Raw genomic sequence first — 20,616 nt, 5'->3', positions numbered from 1 at the left:
TCCTTACGCGGGAGCCCTGAAGTCATGTAGAATCCAGATTCTAGGAGTGCAGGTCAATCTTCAAGGAAGGAGAGCTCGGAAGAAGCCAAAGCAGAAAACTCTTCTTCATCGTCATCAACTACAAAAAAAAAGAAAAGTGCGTATTAAATAATCAGAAACTTTTTTTAAAAAAAATACTTGGCTTAGGGGGCGTGTTCAATGCTGAAGGGAAAGTATATGCCACATGGCCATTCCTGGAAACAGAAAATATTGATTCATCACAATCACAGGTACTGCAGAAGAGCGGCAGAACAAAAACCCCAACTAACAAATTCCCCAAACAGCCCCAGTGCGGGCTGGGTCACTGGGTGCAACGTAAACCGACCATGTGAGGAAGTGGTCAATCTTATCTGTGAAAAGAACACCACGCGCGTTATTCAGGTCAAACTCTTACATGTTTGATCACACAATGAGTGACTTAACCTCCCAGGTAACTCAGCTTTCTATAACCAACTCTTGGCGGCCTATGCAAGACATACCAGTGTCTTGACTGGTGTGGCTTCTAAGCGATGCAAACCTACAAACTCGTAAATCGCCATGTCTTTCCTGGACCGGAGTGGGATGGGTATGCTCAGACGTGAGTCCCATGCTCTCCACACCACTGGAGTCAGGCTATCCTGGCTGAAGACGGCTGATAGCCTGAAACCGGTCCTAGGATGCTTGATTCCGGTCCAGGAAAGACATGGCTTGGCAGTTAGCCTTGACCCTGTGCCTCATGGGAACAGTCCAGCCCTGATTTGCATATGGCCATGTCTGAACTGGGGTAGTGAGTGCAAAAAACTATGGATTTAGGTCCAGATCTCTGTACTGGGGTGAATGTATGACATTGTTCTGCATTCTGTCCATCAACTGTGGTTTTTGCATCGGCCTGCAACAGCAGGCAGGAAAACTAGTTTCCTTTGTCAGTCTAGAAATTGAAAGGGAGGGCTTGAAAAGGAGAGGAATTGTGTCCCACCTAGCTGTGGTAAATCAGAGGGTTCACAAAGCTTCCACTTTGAAAGTTTATGCAATAATTAGGGGAAATACATTTTCAGCCATGGTTTTCTGACCATTTTCCTTTTATTTTAAACTGACAGTTTCTGCTCACCTACAAATCGCAGGGATGGTTTCAACAAAAACCTTTCAAGAGCTACATTAAAATCTTAGTAAACACAGGGTGTTCAAACAAACTGACAGCACAAACTCCTCTCTGGGAGGGGGGCAAATTGGGAAAGTTGACGCGGCTAGCGGGCTTCCGTAATGGGGGCCTTATAGGGACTGACCACTTGGGGGATGTCTGGAAGAATGGGAAAATGTTGGTCTTCGACACACTGCAGAGACAGTTCCAAATGGTAAGGGTGGAGTTTCTTTGATACAGACAGATGCGCCAAGCGCTCCATTGTCATTCGCAAGAGGGGTACCCATTACCAGAATATTCGCCACTCGAGGACCGCCTGCTCCTGGATGCCATGATAGATAAGGCCATCTCTCTGACTTATCGGAAATTGTTTAACAACACCCTAGACTGTTTGGGCCCACTGAGGGAGTCCTGGGAGTTGGATATGGGCCTCTTAGAGGACGATGACTGGGCTGAAGCACTACAAACACCCCGGGAAATAGCCAGGTTCCGAGTGATTCAGCTCCGTATCTTTCATAGATCCTATGCTTCCCGAATAGCTTATGTTCGAATGGGCACCTGTGAGACCAATGAATGCGTACAGGGGTGTGGCGAGGCAGGGTTCTTCTTCCCCATACTTTGGCCATGCCCCAGGATTCAATTGTACTGGGCAGGTATAACTTGTGTGATGGCACAGGTGGTGGGTGAGTGTCCCGCTTGACACCAAGGTGGCTCATCCTGGCAGTGACTTGAGAAATGACGTGGCCGCAATGGGCCAAGAGTTGGCTGGTCCTTGCAGGTGGAGTGGCCAAGAGAAATATTACCCGAGCATGGGGAGCAGGGGCAGCCCCCACACTTACAGCCTGGAAGAAAGACCTGGACTGGTGCTATGGGGCGGAGCGGGTTATATACCAGAGCCGGGGCTGCCCACGTAAAGGGGAAAAGATATGGAGTGCCTATAGAGACCTTTGCTACAGGTCCTGCGAAATGTTATGTGCTGATGAGGGAGACATGAGGTTATGCTTTACGGCGAGAGAATTGCCGACGGGGTACATTTTAAGAACTGTGAAACTTGTCACAGATGTTTCTCCTAAAATGTCATTTGTATCTGGGTATTGAACAGAGGCTTGTTTATGTTTAATAAAAAGACTTTTAAAAAAAAGAAGAAGATCTTAGTAAACCTCATTTAGAGATCCATGGGCAATTTAGCTGAAGGGCCTTTTTTGTTTCACTGTTATGGAAAAGTTTTCCTTAGAGGCCCAGAGAGATTAGAACTCTCCTGGGCAGTGAGAGTGCTTCTAGGAAATCCCTTTGAAACTTTAGAGTCAATTGACCTTAGTACTTTCAATGCGATTTTTGTTGCGACTACTACATCTGCCAAAACAGATTAGGAGTTAGGAGTTTTACTACGTCCTCTTCTCTTTGTAAATATTTTTGATGACAGAGTTGTTTTGAGATTACACTGCCTTTCTCCCGAGGGTCTACCATCTGCTGATAGAGAACAAGAAATTATCTGACATGATTTTTTCCTCATTTTCCTTCTTCAGAAGAAAATAATTTGCACTTGTTGGAAGCGAGAAGGACCCTGGTAATTTGTGTTCAAAGGTCTTCCTTTAGGAAGTGTGATTTCCCGTTGGACACTTTTGTGCTTCCAGTCAAGGAAAAAGGGCTTCATCATAGACAATAAGATCAACAATTTATTTGTGATACGTAATGGCTGGACCACCTCTACCAGATCTATTCAGGGGAGGGTAACTTAGAGTCTGGGTGCCTCATAAGTGAATTGAGTTCCTTTTGCGGACATTGCCAAATTAGCAGCTTGGACAGTTCCTAACTGTTGTTTATCATTATCGACTTCATCAGTAGCATTGCGTTGAGAAGTTTTGATGTTAGGGTTCCTAAATCAATAAATAGGTTAGGCATATATGTATTTCACTAGAACACGGGGTGATGCAAATATTCCTTGCTTTGTGGCTCTTATAACTGGATTTATGTAATCATGTGAAACTAAAACATGCATTGATTTGATATACCTTATGGAGTAATGACTGGGATGAGGGCACAGGAGCTAGAGGTATTGTCTAGGACTGCATAGTAATGTTTATTACTCTTACTCCAAGCACCTTCATTTCAGTCATTATGTCCAAACCTTCTCTGCCAATCTATGGTCCTTGTTATGCTTGAAAGAATAAGAGGATGCTAAATTCAGGGGTTCTATAGTGCCCAGACGAACTAGGCAGGGCACAATTTACAGCATTTCCTGGTTTCCTTTTTGGTGGTGGCAACCTCATGGAATAATGACTTTTACGCGGACATTAGGACTAAAGTTAATGAAGATTATAGGCAAGTAATCCTAAACATTCCAAGTCACACACTTTCTCCGGACTTCATGCTCCAAAATACATGTATATATTTTTAAGTAAGCCTGCCGTTTCTTAATGAGGCAAAGAACAGAACTTCACCAGCAGACGACATCCGATGCTGGAGCTGCCAAGTTCTTTCCCTGGATGATATTTTTTTTAATAAGTTAATTAAGAAAGAGGTGACTTCCTATGAGATCCAGGCCCCACAAAATCTTATGAAATACCTTGTGAAAGGAACAACTGGGTGTTGTTGCAAGAAAAGGGCAATTGGTGCTTTTGTAAGTCGATTTTCGTCACCCATCCAGACTTAAAAGCAGCTCCCTCCAAAGTTGCATCTCCTGTCCAAATGTCAAGTCTGCCCCTACTCTGTGCTTCTTTTAGTGATGTCAGTGTAGTTTAGGGAATGGTTAAACTAGCACAAACCAGTGTTTCTGCAACATAGCCTCTAGATGAATACAGATTTAAAGTGTTTGGGGGAATACAGAGGGAGTAATCAGTTTACCATCTTTACCAGCATGGCTCAGGCTCGAAATATTTGTAACCTAAGCTGTCTACATGAAGAAAGAGAAGATAAAGGCGTGAGACTAGAAAGAGATGTGCTCCTTTTGTAACTGCTAGCAGCTGGCTCTGGCATAGAGACACAGCTTGGAGTGCACGTCAGATTGCCATCACACTATGTGAAAGCTCTGCTACCCTGAGTTTATTTATGCCTGTGATAGACGTAAAATGTTTAGTTTTAATAAGTCATTTAATTCGGGGGATTCCAAGAGACACGAATGTCGAAAGATAACGGAACGGAGACACTGCAAGATAAAGGATGTATTTTGTTGGGTAGCCCACAATCCTGTTTAAGAGGAAATCTGTGATTTGAACTGGTTTGCTCTGCTGTTTGCCATTTGGCTTACGATCACCTTGCCTCGTACTGCTAAGTACCAATAAAACTAAGCAATATTTACATTTCTTATTTACAGCTGTACAAAATGTAAAAGTGGGGCTTGCCATGTAAAATCCCCTCAGGAACTTCCTGCATCATGAGGCAATGCGCTGGCTAAACCAACAGGGTGCATATTGGTTCCTCACAGAAATGGATTCAATCTGGGGGGTTAAAAAGGAAATAAACCATGAAAGATTCCCTAATCTTATGTGCAAGTTATCCACGAATCTGTGTCACAATTCCTGCTTGTACAAGCTCAGGAATGTTTGGGTATCTGCAATGCATGCACGCTATTGGGCATATTAAATCAGATTTGGGTAGACATCAGTTTTTAAACAAGTGCTTGTGTTTTCAGCTGATCCTTGTTAGTTTGCTAGCAATTAACGAGGATCATCTGAAACCACAAGAGCTTGCAAACTAAACTAGGATCGGCTGAAAACAAGCGCTTGTTTAAAAACTGCTTTCTACCCAAATGTAGATTATTAAGCACACTAACTTGCATTCGAATTCCGGCAGCGAATAAATTCCCGATCTAGACACAAGTATTTAAGCAAACACAGCCTTTTTTCCATATCTAAAGTAATTATATTGGGGACTGCTTTCCTTACCTGCATCCTGGGTAAGCTCACGGATCCTGCCTCAGCATCCTCCGCCTCACCCACGGCCTGCCTGCGAGGCTCAAAGTGGAAGAAGCAGGTCTTGGGCAGCAGCAGAGTACTGACTGCAACCGGAGGAGAGGCAGAGGTGTGCTGCAAAGGTAGGGGACGGAGTAACAGAAGGTGAGGGTTATCCCTATATGAAATAAATAAATAAAATGCATACACCATGAAGCAGACACAGGGACGTGGACACCGCGCTAAGCCAAGAAGATAAAGAATGGCAGCCGAAGCAAAAACAAACAAGCAGCAATTGGCGGAATAGCAACTATTTAAAAAAATATAAACAACAATATAAAGGGGCTGGGCAAAAAAGAAATAGTACCTGCATTATAGTGGAGGGACACTAATTAAGGGAAATTTATATGTACTTGAGTAGTGTTCCTGCGCGCTACACGATGTGATGCATCGGGAGAGCGAACAAATGAGGAGGCAGCAAAGACCAACGCTGGAATCAACCTACAGTAAGCAGCAGGTGGAATTTTACCGGTATAGGGACTGCGGCAGGTCTTGAAGACAGTGCACGCACGCTGATGCGCGACCTAAAAAATTGCGATCACCTTGTCAGTATTTTTTTTGGGGGGGGGGTTTGACTTTCAGCCGCACTGTTGTACAACATGGCTAATAAATATTGACAAAGCCAAAACATCTTGCATAGATGAGACCTATTAGGTTTGTCAATGCTTGTTTATTAAGTTTACGTGAGGTTGAGGTGGTTTCCATCACTGTATTTCACCATGCAACAGTTACACAAAAATGGTATGCTGGAAACCATCACCCCACCACCCGGTATTTTTGGTGCAAGACGCAGCACGGAATCTAATGCTGCGAGCTGGAGGCTACCTTAGCACCAAGCAGCTTTTGGGAGGGTTGCGCTTCTAGTCAGCACATCACATAGCGTGCTTGTGATCAGGTATGTAAGTTGCCCCATAAGTAGACCAATCAAAATCAAGCCCAGCGCTGGCTATCGAAACCAAGGAAACTAAATGAAAGACAAAATAGGAAAGAGAAGAAGGTAGAATGAAACGTGAGGTGATGGCTGAAACACCAAATACACAAGATTCATGAACACAAAAATAAGAAATTAGCGCACCCGGAATACAAAAGGGAATAACAGAGGTTGGGGCAGGCCCAGTTCTAGAGGGTGGACCGGGTGGGCCAGGCCCACCCAAACATGAGCTTGGCCCACCCAAACATGACTCTAATAAAAGAGAGAGGGACCCCCAGACCCAAAGGGTTAGGGTACCAAAACTGACTTTAGTCAAAGAAAGATTCCCTTTGGGTACCTTGCACTTGAGATAACAATCCTCACATACACATGAAACGTAACGCAAACATCTACTTAAACATGTACATTAACAACATTATAGGAAACTATGAAAGCAATGCAACATATATTCAAAACAGTTAAAAATATAATTCTGAAAAGTGATGTTACCACTGGATCATATAGGAGGGAGGGGGTAATAGAGGAATACAATATACACAAAGAAACCGACGATTGATATATATACAAGTCTCAGAATGCTTAATGCAACACAGTCCTTGCTACGATAAAGTTTCTTGTCGCATATGGAACAGATAAATTGTACAATATGTAACAATTACCAAAAGAATGTATGAAACTGATTAACCACTATTCCTTCCTATCAATAAAGTTTTTTAAAAAAAAATATATATAATTCTGCACTTTTTATTCATATACAGCTAAAATTCAATAAAAATTGGGAAACAGACATTAAAAGAAGGAAAATATTACACAATAAATGACATAAATTCCTATTTGTAAAGAGGAGACACAAAACAGAAAATTAATTCAGCCGCTAGGTCAGAATTATCCCTAGTTTATGTGCAATGTGTTTCTCCTTTGGCATCGACGCGTTTCGGTGGATGTATATATGTAACCACCTTCATCAGGATAACATACAATGTCGCCCCAATAGTTCTCTATTTCAGCTTAAAGAGAACTCGTCTGACCAAGGGGTATACACCTCCCTTTAAGAAATTCTCGTCCCGCAAGAATCACACATTTGTTCAAAATGGACTGCACAGAACCATCTAGCTTTCTAGTCCAAACGTAGCTGTATTGGGATAGGTGTTAGAAATCAGAAAAGTTCCTTGAGTCTTCCACGCTTATCCTTAAGACAAACTCGTTTGTGAGTAGTGTGCAGTCAATTATATAATCCGGTAGATAACAAACCAAACGACAGTTGTTGCACGAGTATTTTATACATCGAGCATTCGCTGTTTTTTAATGTTGCACGCGGTAGAATTACGACTCCATCTGGGCAAGTGTTAGGCATTCAATCAAAAATGTCAGTTATGTCACTGCCGGTTATGTTTCGTGGTCACAATAAGCATGGACTTCGGTGTTTCTAATGGCGGGCGAATATAGCCTTCCAAGTAGAGAATAACTTCCTTCTGCGTGCAGTCCCGGTCGTCTTATATCGATCAACCCAAACATGAGGCTTGGACCGAAGCTTGATGTGAGCCGTTTTTTGCCCCAATCGGTGTTCGGGCTGGCTCTCCTGATCGGAATTTAAGAGGCTGCAGCAGCCTCTGCGCAGCCCAGCACAGATTATAGCGGCCCATTGTCACATATAATGGGCCAAACCCAGCATTCACATCATGCGGTGGGAGCTTCCGCCCTGGCCTTAGGGCACAGGTATTCAAACGGTGGAGCGTGCCTCCCTGGGAGTCCATGACTGCATTCCCAGGGGGGCACAACTGTGTCTGCAAGGAAGGAATTGTAAATGAAGATAGCCTGGAAGCGTCGACCTTTATCTGGTGAGTTCACAGGCTGTATTTCTTTCATATGCAGAAGTTAAACAGCATAAAAAGTTTGCACCTGTAATCCTGAGTGTTTCCTGGGGCACTGTCAGTGAGTAGGGAGACGGGGCTCAAGGGTAAACACAATATGCTAATAACTATGTAATTTTTTCATTTTCATTAATATAAAAAACGCGCACACACAGTAAATGAAAAAACAAAGCAAATGAAACGAATTTTGGGGAAATATACTCTTCTACATTATAAACCTCCGTTATCTAAAGCAATCACTGCAGATTTCTGTGTGACCAGAGAGTCGCCGATTTGAAACCGGGTTTTCACTGTGGGAAATAGTAGCTAGTGTATTTATAGAGCTACACGTTCCATGCCTGTGGTAAAAAGCACTCTGCTGACATCAGATAAAGCATATATTAGCTCCTCGGCTGCTTTTATGTGTGTTGCTTAATCAGTTGCATACGGTTCAGCGTCATGAGAGGCCTATTAAAGCCAGGGTCACTGGAATTAGGCAGCAGGGAAGGACCAAATCATGTGGCAGGGTTGACTAAATTATGTGGCATGAAAAGGAAAATTATGTGGGGTTATACAGAACATATTGTCACACATTTGCTTTGTTACATTGTCATTTTTACATTTGGTAAAAACTATCTGGGCATTGGTTTCACCTCATTAATGCTGGTATAATACCCAAATATAGCAAAAAGCAAAAGAAAGGTGACCAGTCAAGCTTTGCGAAGGGCGTTTCACAGAGAGATGAGAGCACCTTTAATGCAAAAAGGTGGGGGCAGCACGTTGGAGCTCATTATTTCTAAAAGGGAGGAGTTGTGTCCTAATGGCAAGAGCTTCCTACGTTGGAACCTAGTTCAGGCCCTCCTGTCAGCTCAACTCAAATCACTTAATAGTCCAGTGCCTACAATAAAAAAATATATATAATAAATTAATATGAACTTGTGTTTTTGTAATGTAAATGGTGCTTATTTAAAAGTTTTCCAATGCCCTTGGGCCGGGTCCTTCCTACATAAAACCAAAAAGGGATGGATAACCTGTTTCCAGATTGAAGTGATAGCCATGGTTGGTAAATTGTGAAAGAGGCAGAGGAGGTAGAGGGCTACTTAGGGCCTCAGCTATCATTAGTGCAGAAAGTGCAATTCCATTGAGGCCCAGGAGTGAGAGGGGCTCACAAGAACCAAATTATGGAGAGAACAGTTTTTTTGTCAATTTCTGTTATTGTTTGATGATTTTCCCTATCATATGTTTCACATTTACTGTGGATTATGAGCTACAAAAAAGTATCCATTATAGGATCTCAAAAGCTCTGCCTTTGCGCTCAGCCCTGCCTCTCCTGTTTCCCGATCCTTGGAATAAAGTTTTGCAGGGGTTCCCGACTTCAAAACATTTTGCTTTGGGGGGCTCCATGCAAAAAAGCTTGAACACCTCTGCCTTAGGGTATGACAGTGAGACCTCACTAGGGAGATGCTGCTACCTTGGGCCAGAGTTTTCACTCCTCTTGGAACAGGAAGTGATGGGAGCAATAAACAGGGTTTTGCTCCCTCCCTCCTCGCAGTGGATGGCTGGCCCGACTTCAATTCATGCTGGCCAGGCAAGGCATCCTCACTGCTCTACCAACCTCCCATCTCAAACTCAGAATTGAACCAGAAACCAACCCAGCCTTATCTGTCTCTTTGAGATGTGGCATTTAATGTATAGACTTTGTCAGCAGATGCCCTTGTCAGCGAGTTTCCTGGGCCCTAGTTCCACCTCTGTGCAACGTTTAGGTTCTCAGTCAAAGGAGGCACACCACAGAAACTGTTATGGTTTTTTTGAGAGACCAAATGTTTGATCATGTACTCCTTCCTTGTTAAAAACATAAAGCCCTTTCAATCAAAACCAGCGAAACTGAAAATGTTTACGCCTGTAGGTTATTTTTTCAGATAGCACACCCATTAACTGCTTCCTGCTGGGGTGTATGGATATAACCAGGGCCACTGGAATTATGCAGCATTGGGGAGGGAGCCTGGCTGCTTGCATCCTGGGCAGGAGCCGAGAAGACATGGGAACCGGTAAGCTACATTTAAAAAATATATATATTATTAAATTAACCCCCCCCGCGTGACCCCCCCCTGTCCCCTCTGCCTCCCCCCGCGAGTCATGCCGGCCGCGATTAACTCAGTGGCCCACCCGAATGCACCATTGGACCACCCAAATAAAAATTCCTGGAGCCGGGCCTGGGTTGGGGTGCAACAAGGAAGCAAAGAAAAACATGCAAGGGGTGGACATAGCAAGTCAAGTCGAAGACAGAATGAAAGAAGGAGGAAATTGAGCGCAAAAAAACATGAGGAAACAGAACAGACAAAAGAATGCATAGAAGTCCCTTCAGTGTTACAGTGTATAGAGTTCAACTTTATTTTCCGGAAGTATGTGCTGATTTGTGGCATCATCTTTTGGAGTGCAGTAGGGGCTAATTGAAATGTGAAGTGTTGAGGCACCACGGTGAAATACAAAAATAAACACAGACAAAAAAATGTATAATAAAATAGTCCTTACATGCCGTTGCGGCGGCCACCTTGCTCCTCTGAAGATCCTCAACTCCCATGGGCTGGTGCACACTGCACAGACTCCCAGATGCAAATCCCGACGCTGCTCTCATGCTAGGAATACTATAACCCAGCATGAGAGAAGCGCTGAGATTGGTCTAAGTGGCCTGGTTTGACGCTCAGACTGTGCCTGGGAGCCTATGTCTGTTCTCCACCCGGCTGTGGAAAGCTTGAGTTGGTGAAATGCTAAGTGCGCGTGTCGGTTTGGCCGTCCTAAGATGGCTGGCCAAACAGACATGCGCACTTAGCAGTGCCCATCACTCTTTGCTGAAGCACAGGATGGCCCTCCCCACCCTATGACTCTGCTGGTTCAGTGAAAAATAGAATGATAATAAAAATAAATTATAATCATTTTTTTCCACTTCCGCTGCCTATCAGCAGTGGGGCAACACTCCTCCGCCATAACGGACGAGTGGCCCCTGTTGGAGTGTCGTGCATGCACTCCGCTGTACCCCAAAGGTGTTGAGGTATCATTTCAGTAAAAAGAGTCTTTGTATTTTCTAGGTAGCTGGTGAATGCTGCAATCACAGGAGAGCTCTTGAATGTTTTTTCAAGTCTATTCTCTATGCTATGATCCGTCATTTATGTAGCACAGAAGCACACTTGAGCTCCTGATAAAGACGTGTTTGGAATTACTGCATAGACACATTTCTTTTACACGCCGGTGGTAATTCTCTGGGTTTTTTAGTGATGGACGTCTGGTTCTACAAACTGCAAGGTTCAGAATGCTAGGCACTGCGCTGCCCTCTGAAACAAAATACACAACAAAGTACAGACATCAACTCCCAGTTCCTACATGACGTGTCTATAACTAATGCCCCATACATTAAATGAGACACGTTGCATTACAAGGTAACATTTGCACGGAGTACAGTGAATTGCTAAGCATTCACGTTTGGTGAAAAAGTAGTTGAAGTTGGTGGTGAGCACAGAGTGGTGGGAAAGCAAAGGGGGAAACGGTGTGGGAGATTATAAAACGAGAAGGGAAGGCTTGTGGAGAGAGGTTGGTGGAGTTTAAAATTCAAAAATATGCAAGAATTAGCAATTCTAATCGGTCGCGCTCACTTTTACATACCAGAGAGGCCAACTGGCATTGCCAATGCTGGTTTATAGTAGTTTGTCAATGTTCCTCATTTCTTCTGCGGCGTTTCCACTGACCTCTAGGTGGCAATGGAAGGGAGCAAAATACACGTGTTCCGATTTCTAGTGCTACATTAAGAGCAGAAGAACGCAGAATATACCAACGGCAAAACTAAGCAAGCATTTGCAATGCAATAGGTCTTGCATTTACGAGAGTTTGTGCTATTAGCACTGTAAATAAAAGAGCATAAACTCTCGCAAATGTAAGACCTATTGCATTGCAAATATTTTTTTCGTAAAATCGCCCCATGCCGCGCTTTCACGTTAATGGCGGACGCGCCGCTTTCTTTAGACGAGCTGCGTCTAAAGAAAGGGGCGCAGTCGCCATTTAAGTGAAAGCACGGTATGGGGCGCTTTTACAAAAAAAATTAAAAAAACATTTATTGGTCAAGTTGACAAGCAAATTTCTTTTTTGTGTAAAAGCGCCCCATGCCGCGGTTTCACTGTATAGCTGCCCATAGACCTGTCTTTTGACGCGGTTCGTCTAAAGACAGGGCGTCACCTTTGATGTGTCTTTATCCTTGGACAATGAGAGAGCCGCCACAGTAGGTACCCGTTTTGGTGTGCTAAAGAGATTACAATGGATTCCCGGACTCCTACTAGAAGCAGCAAGAAGACGGTAATACCGGCTCTGCTGGTACCCAGTCTCGATTATTGCAATAAACTCTACTTGGGGGTCTACAAAGGCAGGCTCGATAAGCTTTAAAGGCTGCTACTAAGAATCCCAAAACAGTCTTCAATAAGCCCGAGACTCGCTCAACTACATTGGCTCCCTATCAAGCATTGAGTCTCTTTTAAAGCGCTCAGTTTTGCATACAGGATACTTAACCAGAGGGACCCACGATATTTGCATCCTCTGATTCAAGCTTATATTCCGAACAGACACCTTCGGTTCAATGGGGCCGCACTGACTGTGATCCCTAGCGTCAACAGAGTGGACTTGGGAGAGAGCTCTTACGGATGCCTTGCTGCCAACCTCTGGAACTCCACGCCATTGGACTTAAGAATGGAGCAATCAGAAGTGACAAATTGTGTGCTGGAGCTGTGGTGGAAACAACGAGGAATTTAAGTATTTGTCCCCCATAATGGGGACTACTTAGTGCACAATGTTATAGAGTAATGTGGTTGTAGGTCTTGCAATCAAAAGGAGAAGTTGGCGGAGCCTATTTTGAGAGATCTGCTGCCAAAATACTATAATTTGTGTAACAGAACACAAACTGAACGGGCTCTTCGAACTTAGGAGGTGTGGATTACTACAGACCTTTAACTCAATGGCACATTTCCAACCTCTGAGCCATTTAAATTATCCATGCGTGGATTTAAGCACATGCCCCACAGGTTGCGTGTAGGTCTTTGCAGCCGGCTCATAAATATACTCAGTTATATCACCAGGATTGGAACTTGTAACCCGGAGGTTACACTCTATTCTGTGGAAAACACACCAACCCTATGAGTAGCTAATGACTATTAAAGCCTGTCATACACACTACACAAATATTTCTACGGTAGGAACGTAAACCCACTGAGGAAATACAGCCAGTAAGACAACTCAGTGAATTAACATTGAAAAACTAATTTGCCACAAGAACAAATCTTCAGTAGCACTCTCCTGTAATCGATAAAAACAAGACCTGCTGAATTATGAAGTCATTATTTTATAATATTTACAGTGTTTGTGGCTGCTAAATGCTCGTAAAAAGCAACAAAATACAAATGTGTGTTTGCACCTATATATGTGTGAAATGTGCACTTTAATGTTGTGGGATGTAAGAGCAGACAGGGTTTCGAAGATTTTGTTCCAATTTCAAATGCAGGCACCTCTGTGTGGCAGTGTGATTTATATACATTGCTTCTAAGTGTTGAATTAAACTGAATTTAAATGTTATTTTGTAGAATAGGGGCATTGGTTGTGAATTAAGGCTGGTGCATTTCTGAAAGAACCTGTGGGGTTGCGATACCAAGAAAAAACACAATGAGTTGGTCCACTAAATCCCCACAGAGGCGCTGGTTTGGCCACCACAACAAAGATGAACGTCATTACTTACAAAGCATAATTGTCTGGTAAAGTACATAGCAGTCAGGGACAACTTGTAGGTAGACATATTGCTTGGTGCAGCAGTGCAATGGAATCTATGGACTGGAGTATGATAAGGCAGACGAAAAGCGAAAGACGTCAATGGCTAGTATACGATATGTAGTTAATGGTGGAGTTCAAGTGGGCCTACAGGATAGTGGAATATCTGCTGTTCTTAAGAAGGTGAGACATGCCAGAACAAAATGAAGCCCCAGCTGGGTGAAGAAGACAGTGGTGAAGATTTAATGAGTATTAATTTGTCCTTCACCTTCTTTCCAGTGTCCTGGTCCTTTTCCATCCTTCAGGTAACACACCACCCCAGGAGCATTTTGAGGTGTTCATCCGGGCTCCAAAAGCACTTTGGAAGCAGTCGCCATAAGATTAAAAAACAAATGCCGAGTAGACCGACGTAAAAATGCTGCAACGACCAGCAAATGGCAAAGATGTGGCTGGCTGGATGCATCTGTTTGAGAGCGGGGTGAGTGAGTGTGTGCAATCTGAGATGGGTGTGTAAAGGAAAGCTAGTTGTCAAGGGACTGCTGGTGAGAAGCAAGTCCAGAAGGAATTAGGTCACAGTGGATAAAGAAGCGAGAACAAGAGAAGGCGGGTATCTGAGCAGGTTTCCTCCCACAGCTCTGAGAACACAATGGATGAACAGGTGTGTAGTAATTTGAAGAGGTGGTTACCCAACTGGGATACGTGTGTCCAGCACGGGCCGGCTGTGCATTATGTTCTTCGTATCATTCTACCATCGCTTCTGGTTATTTATACGAGTACAGAAAGCTGTAAATACTGGACACTGAAGATATGGAGGGCGTTGTATTCTAGTATGGGATGTGTGCACATCTCTTGAACCAGGGAAGATGTAGCAGGTAACTGCTTGCAGCTGGGGACTTTCTACAATAAATATTGAAATCACGCCGCCGCCAGCCTGCTCAAGTCAAATAAATGAACATAAAGATGCAAAAAAAAAAAAAACACGCAGCGAATAATGTAAAGTCACTCTATATTGGCAATAATCAAAGAAAAATGCCTGTAAATTTCGAGTGAAATATTATCATACCATGGATTATTCATAAACTGCACTTTACAAATGTAATGGTCTCTTGGCGCTTTATTCAACCAAGATGTTATTCCTCATCTTAGAAAGAGGAAGGTTGCTATATATGCCGACCTGCAAATTAAACACACAAATCTGGACAGCACTCGCATTAACCCTCTGAGCTACTCGATCAGACTCGGCCCTACATGTTGGACAGCGATCTCCGTAGGAGGTGGCCAATGTCCAAACCATCAATATGTATCCACTTTAATTTATAAGGGAAGAGCTCTGGCTCACAGTGTTCTAACCGCACCCCTGGAAAAGTTTCACTCGACAGCAAGCGTCCTGTAAAACACGCAGCTCCTAGAAGCTTTCTTCTGGTGGCAAAAGCTCTACAGTGTAGACACCCGCCCAGAACAGATTAGATTCCATTTCGCCAACTGCGCAACAGCTGGCGATCACACGTCAACACATCATGACTAAAGAGTGATAGCTTCCCAACAGCTCGGCAAATCAAAACCCCGCGGAGCCAGCAACACCACTCTCACCAGCAAATCAGATTTGTTTGCTCAGTGCGCGGCTAACACCCACTTCCCACCCAAAGCAAACAGGAGCCCAAAGCTGGTTGCCAGTCCAGCTGTAAGCAGAGCCGTCCTAGAGAAACAGCACTGGCGCGTGACGTCACTGGCTGCGCCCCGGTTCGCCGCCGCCGCCGCGAGCCTATCCCGGAAGCAGGTCCGGCCGCCCGTCACCTATCAATCATACCAGTAATTAGCAAACACCCTTTCTGTGCTGCACGGAAATAAATAAATCACACACACCCATCTCAGAAACAGAACACCAGATTAGAAAAAGATGCTAACACCGTGAAGAAACCGAGTTTGCCAGGCACAGTCAAATCAATGCCAGGTACATGTCAAAGTAAACAATGAAACAGGGCTCAGTAAATCAGGGGTGGGAATGTTGGTGCAAAAGACGGAAAGAAAATAACAGAAGGCCTATTATTAATTGGCCTCGCCTTTTTGTCATTGTATAAGCACCCGCCCAACAAGGCATGGGTGGCTGGAGGGAGACGTTACTCATACAGAGGGACATTGCCAGCATCATTCTGTTTATTAAATGCTCATGGCTCCAACCCTTCTTTCCAAGGATCAAGACCGTCTTGAGCTTGATCTGGGCAGGGTCCCAGGATAAAGCTACAGGTGGGAACCACAATGGAGGTTGCATTTTCCTGAATCAACAACGATGTATTGATTTTTTCTTGCACTCAGCCGTGCTAAGGCTTTATTCACAATGGTTTTCCATGGTAGCAGAGCACCCTAGAAATGCAATAACCAATCCATCACCTAAAGAGCACAAATAATATACCCAGTGAGCCCTATGGCCCCGTATAGTGGCGTTTCATGGGCGGGTTAGTGGTTCATGGGCAGTATTCCGTGTGGTACTGCCATTTACACAGAGCCACCAATATGAATAAAGTTCTAATGGATAACCAAGTTACTTCCTTTAGGGACTTGACGCTGAGGGAGCAAATGTGAACTGTCAAAGCTGCAGACACAGAATGATAGAGTAAAAAAAGCCAAACTCAATATGTAGCCAGTGCTAGACCTTCAAAGAAGAATAAAGCGTTTACTGGTAAATAAAAGGATAGTTAAAATTACGATGATAGGACAAAATCCAGAAAAAGAGCCCTGGTTCAACAGTCGTTCACTATAGGTGTACCACTGAATAACTCAGATGGCCTAGGACCGAAATGCAAGTTTTCAGTTCTACCATCATAAAAACCATCTTCATCCAAACAACAAAGATCTCACACCAGCAGAGTGTATGGTGAAGTGTTATGGTGCCCATTTCAAAAGCTAAGTAAGACCCTCAACCAGACTCCAGTCAGGACATGGTTCACTTTTAGGACCAGTAAAGGGTCCAGATGTATGCTACCGCTGTTCAATAGGGGCAGATGTAACAGCAGACCAGCATCCACTCTTGTGTCCTTTAAGACTACCAAACATGTAGGAAAGTTTAAGTGTCTACAGCAGGAAGATGGTTGGTCAAACTTGTTATGTAGTGAGGCACCCATCAGATTAAGGCAGCCAATGGGCTCAAAGACTTCACCTGTTAGCAATTACTTTGCATTTTAAGGTTAGGGATCAACCACACTGTATAAGTCAATGTCTGTGTTATCGTGCATGCTAGAAAGCTAGCTCAAACCATTCCAGAAAGGGACAGCCATCATGCCTGGGGATGTAAACGTTAGAAGTCTTCAGGCTCTTCTGAGGTCGAGGTGGGGAGATAAAGCGTATGGGTGGGCTGGAAATGGTGCAGGCTCACTAGCATCTCTGCTGATCTACGATTCAGGAGATGCTACTTTGGGTGGGCTATGTTTTTTTAGTCATCTTCCATGCACATCTTCAAACAGATGCACGTTGTACAGTCTTCCAGTGGTCAGAGAAGTTCCTCCTCACAGGTTAGTTCTCATTTTCTCCACTTGGTAAAAGTGTTAAGATGCCACAGACATCAAGGATTGTTCCTTACCTGATGGACAAAAAAGTATGTCTCCTGTCCCTGCGTCTGCCTAACACCGATGTGAACGGTGTCTATAATATCGATGTCCATGATATCTAGACTCTATACAAGTTTTGGACTAGGACAACAGGGGACTTATTTAAACTCATTTTTCATCACTCCATTCATTCTGCATACTTTGTATCCCAATGGAGTCATCAATGTCTCCCTACCACCTTTCTGCTTGTGTTGAGTGGAGTGCCAAAGGGCTTTAACTTTTTCACCACTGAGTGTCAACCTGTATGTAGCACAGCAGTAAAATATGGTAGTGTGTTCATCTGTAGACACCAATTACACGCAATTATATAGAGCTTCATCGGAAGAGAGAAGTTCATCACCTGAAGGGTTGCGTTTCTATGAGTGAGACATTTTCAGAAATTGCCCATTAATCACTCAAAGAAATAATCTTAGAGCACTGGGCAAGCCCAACCCAGCACTACATTCTTGGATGTGAACGCTGACAAAAGTCAGCGATGGAATCCACCAACACACGAGTCCAGACTGTCCCTTTTTAAAGTAGATCAGGGATACTGCTTGTACGGTCCCGGGGCCATTGACCTTTACATGTGGCCCCCTGGTGAACAGCAGAACTGAGCTGCTATTTACTTGTTTGGGCATCAAAGTTCAAAATTAGGTTGCAGATGCTACACAAACGTGCAAGCATGCATTTACTCATTATCGGAATTAAAGGCAAAAGAAGCACAGAAGGTGTCCTGCACCACTTTATTGCTTTTAGGTATATATTCACGATTAAAGATATACAACCACCAAGTAAAACATGATAACATCTCTTAACAATTCAAATGAGTATTTCTCCAACATGGACGTTTTTCACCTTAGTGCATCAGATTATATCCCCGCATTGAGTGGCATTTATTAGAAGTGATAGTTTCCATACACAAACTGAGACACAGTCATACACCTTCCCCTCCTCTCCATCTACAATGCTTTTAGTGTCCCCATGGTGCAAGTCAGTTGCCAAGCAAACCCCTGTGGTACAAGTTATTATACATGACAACATTCTAGCCTATTAAAACAAACATGACGTTTTTGTACAGCGCACATGCTAAACTCATGTATTTCAAGGTGCTCTTATAAAAGGAGGCAAAGTGAAATAAAACAATTGCTTAGGATCACACAATTTTAAGAAGAGAAGCCGGCATAAATTCCAGGGTTTCTGGTTTCACACTAAACAATTAAGCCACTAGGTGGATATCTCTTTGCCAGTCTCGTTTGATGTCAAAAGTTAATGCTTGGTTTTAAATTCTTGGCACACAAGGGTTCCCTGTGGATGGCCGACAGAAGCCACATGAAGGCTGGGCTCGTTTTAGGTATGAAAATCCAAAAGGATCTCGAGATGAGCCAGAACCAGCCATTTGGCTCGTGCTTGGTGGAAGCCTTCAGCGGCTTGGCCAGCTCTATCACATAATAGAAATTAAGTTGAGAAGTGCATAGGAAGGATATGATTTGACCAAGATCAAACAAATGATGCAGGAGTACCAATACTCTTGTTTTAAAGGTCCATACATTTCTAATTACAGCACATTTTAATGAGCGAACTTTGAGACGAGGTGTTCTCCCCTCCACTATAAGATCAAATGAATGTTGTCAGTTTTCTTACCACACACTTCCTAGAGCGTTTAGTTTGATTTAAGTTCTTCCTATCTATGTTGTTATTATTAAAACTAATAACAATAATAATAAAGGAGTTGATAATTATGTTTAGAAAGTTATTGCACAAGAGCGCACAATTTGCAAAAAGGGTGGCAGGGTATAAACAAACAACTTGTCTCCCGGGTCCATAGTTTTTCATTTTTCACATTACAAAACACCTTGGGTGTGTGAGGTTCTAATGGTGAGACCCCAGGACTACTCCCCACAAATGCCAGTGTGCTGTGGAACCCAGGCATAAGTTTAATACAGTTCGCAACCAGCATATTTTGTAAAAGTTGTAAAAGTCAGAATTAAACATCAAGTCTCCTAGTGCCATGGCTAAACTTTTCCCATTGTTCCAGGTCTAGTGGTGGAGTGGTTGTGCCTGCCCACCTCAGCGAATTATACACTTTGTGTGTGAGGAGAATGAGGGAGCTTTGTCAAGAATTTTTATAGCACTTGTTACCTTAACCGAGCCTGTTTCTAAGTCCAAATATTAACAGATAAGCTACGGAAGGCATATGGACAGTGAAAGGCCAGAGTCCTCGGTTCTATTTCATTAGATTAATAATAAAGTTACTTCTTTTGAGCACTTGACTGGCCAAACTTGGCAATAGTAAACAGGGATGGCTTACTCCAGAGTGCGGTAAAGAGATAGCAACTCAGGTTCAGATTGACGTAGTAGTTTCACAAAGAAATATTTTAAACAGAAGAGGCATAATTTTGGCATGGACTGAAACCCTTGACTCACCATCCTGTGATTCTAGGTAAATCACTTAATCTCCCCATTCCTAAAAAAAAAAAAAATGGGTGTGTCCTTGCGTATTATAACTGGTGCTCATGCAGAGTGGTCAGATACCTTTGGGTCGAATTTGCGCAATATAAAACTGTGAGGAAATAAAAATACATGTACATGTTTTGCTCCCTCTAAGCCCATCCTAAACCCACCTCCCCAGCTCCTACACTGCTGGCATCACTGCAGCCCTGGTTCACACCACAAAGCATACTTTTTGGCCCATGGTGAAATGCGTGTGAGTACTAATGAGGCTGACTAGCCCAGTTATTCCTTCGGATAGGGATCACTGTTCTTCCCTAATAAGCACTGCGCACAATTGATAGTTGACACTGCAATGCGTTACATTTCAAGCCATCCTCCCTTATCCGTCTAGCTGGTGAGGGCAGAAGAAACCAGGATCTTTCAAGGTTTGACCCTACTAAAGTGCTCCAATATATATATCAATTGTAAGACTTTTCTTCAGCAGAACAATTTCGGAATTAATTTGCCTGCCAAACCGTTGATCTGTTTCTTTCGACTTTAGGAAGGACTCAAAATCATATTGGCTTGCAGCAGGCCTGCTGGCTTCTTGCACAGTTCACAGTTTGTGGGACAGTGAGAAGACGTGCATCCTCTGTGGTCTGCTGGGCAGGGCACGTTAGCCTCTTCTCTATTTCATGGTTTCAAATATGAACCGTCATTTTATTTTATTTGCCTTGGTCAGTCATTATTGCAAATGTCCATTGTCTGGCAAATATATGTGTGTTAAGTAGCCCACGGTAAGAACTGCCTTAACAGACAGTTAATTGCTTATTTGTTTGGTGCATGTACAGAGTTCGGTTTCAATACACTTTATCACATCAGAAGGCGGAGTTAGCTCCATGGCAATTATCACTATTAA

At 43.4% G+C, this 20,616-nt stretch overlaps 1 protein-coding gene across 4 annotated transcripts in view; it reads right to left on the bottom strand.

Annotated features, from left to right (window-relative positions):
- SLC45A3 (solute carrier family 45 member 3) overlaps window positions 1-20,616 on the bottom strand; it is a 212,125-nt gene that overhangs the window by 29,630 nt on the left and 161,879 nt on the right. For all 4 annotated transcript variants that reach the window (XM_086923432.1, XM_086923433.1, XM_086923434.1 and 1 more), the window contains one exon: window positions 1-118. This exon is cut by the window's left edge and continues 349 nt beyond it. The gene's annotated coding sequence lies outside the window, so the exon portion shown is untranslated. The remainder of the gene's footprint in view (window positions 119-20,616) is intronic.

Source organism: Lissotriton vulgaris, chromosome 5 (assembly GCF_964263255.1).
Source record: "Lissotriton vulgaris chromosome 5, aLisVul1.2, whole genome shotgun sequence".
NCBI classification, from domain to species: Eukaryota; Metazoa; Chordata; class Amphibia; order Caudata; family Salamandridae; genus Lissotriton; species Lissotriton vulgaris.
This window is presented reverse-complemented; position numbering and strand designations above follow the sequence as displayed.